The sequence below is a fragment of the Grammomys surdaster genome, unplaced genomic scaffold (assembly GCF_004785775.1).
Source record: "Grammomys surdaster isolate TR1022 unplaced genomic scaffold, NIH_TR_1.0 150, whole genome shotgun sequence".
NCBI lineage: Eukaryota > Metazoa > Chordata > Mammalia > Rodentia > Muridae > Grammomys > Grammomys surdaster.
This window is the reverse complement of record NW_021604608.1, coordinates 11,176,613-11,178,649: the sequence shown is the minus strand read 5'-3', so window position 1 is coordinate 11,178,649 and position 2,037 is coordinate 11,176,613.

Sequence of the window (2,037 nt, the reverse complement as noted above, 5' to 3'; positions counted from 1 at the left end):
AGAACATCTGATTTGAAACAGCCAGCTGAAGTTCAGAAAGAACTAGAAAGGGTGAACTTATTCTGTATTAACCCTGAAAACAATGTTTACATCAGGTAAATAAATGTAATTTTTACAAGAGGGAAAGCATGGTGTTATGAGAGAAGAATCTGTTTCCAATAAAAAAAGAAATACTAATTAAAGAAATATTAAAGAAGTAATAATTAAATTATTCTGAAAAAGTGGGAAGTACAACATTGTCATCAGACTTTAGTACAGGCTGGATGCCTGAGCACTCACATTCTGGAGATAAACATCTGGAGGATTCCCAGAGAGCTACTGCTCTTCAATCCATGTTAGAAAACAGAAGAAATTGAAAGTTAATCATAGCAGGCAATACCAACAGCAGGGGTGGCAACAACTGGATAGATATACTCATTACGGAGACATGAGACAGCCAAGCATTTTTTTTTATCTCTAGGACTTATCTGGGACTTCTTTCTCTCATGGTCAGGGCAAGAAAGAGCTGCCCGCTCTGTATGATAGTCTACTCAATGATTCTGCTGTACATTTTATCAAGAAAAAGTCTGATAGACCTGCCAAGATGCAATATCCTAGTTTTTTTCAGATCCAAACAAGTGGATAATCAAGATTTAGCATAACATTTAGCCTAGATAGTATCCATAAAATAATTATTTCTAGGTAACACTGACATTATGTTAATGCTAGAATTTAAATTTAAGTCTTTAAGTGATAACTTTGCTTACATTCCAAAGAAGGTGATTTATATCCGGGGGGTTGGGGAACAGAAACAAAACAACGACTATAAGAACTACAGAGCAGAACAGCAAATAAATTGATTATGTATAAGTATGAAGAAGTGAGAAATAATTGACTGGTCAATGAAATAGTGCTAAAGAGACTGCAGAGCTGGTTGAGCAGTTAAAAGCACTTGCTGTTTTTCCAGAGGACTTGAGTTCTGTTTCTTACAACCATATCAGACCACTCAGAACTCTCTGTATCTCCAGCTTCAGAGAATCTAATTCTGGCCTCCATATGCACTTGCACTCAGGTCTATACACCCACATACAGAAATACACATCTACACACACAAAAAAAGTTAAATAATAAAAAACAAATACAGAACAGAGACCAAGGGATTTGTTTAACTGACTTCTCACTATGAAAAACTATTACAATCTACTGAGAAAATAACTTCTTTGCATCTAATGCATAACTTGGAGAAAAATTATGCCACAAGGATGAAGGACTGTGAAGTAGACAAAGTGAACTACATAGAACTGGAACTTATAAATAATCTAAAATGACTATAACCACATGGTATGAGTGTATGGCCATTATAACATCAAAACTACAACTTACACAACTTAGCTGGGCTGGCATCCATAAAGGAGTAATTCTAGGTAAAACTGACATTGTAATAATGCTAGGACTTGAATTTCAGTCTTTAAGTGTGGTGGTTAAATACAAACTGTACACATATCTTAAGCCGCATTTATACCTTGGAATACATTTTGAGGCAGGTTATTTTCCAAAATCCTTTTAGTTTAAGGGACCAAAATCTCAGTTTAAATAATGAAAATTGATGTGTTATACCTCTAATGACCATTTCTTAGTTCAACACATTTATGTAATAACAAATATAATATCTTTAAAATATATCTAGAGCCAATACATCAGCAGATTGGATAGCATAGGACAGATAAAAGAGAATCTCACTGGAAGATCAGTGATGAATCAAGCTGTTCTATGGAAAACCCATAACTCCATTTGGGTAACAGGCAATGCTTAAAATAATTATAAATCTCCTAGTCCACACACAGACAGAAATTCTTCAAAAATCTTATAACACTGTATTTTACTATTCAACAATGCAATAGAAAATTAACATTTCCATTAAATATATTTAAATAAGTGTTAAGTTTTGTTTTCCTGAATGTAGAGTATATTTCATTTTAAAAGTTTAATCTCAGAAGAAACAATTACAAAATATAACCCAAAGACATTGGCTCTCAAAATCTACTAATTATGTCTTTT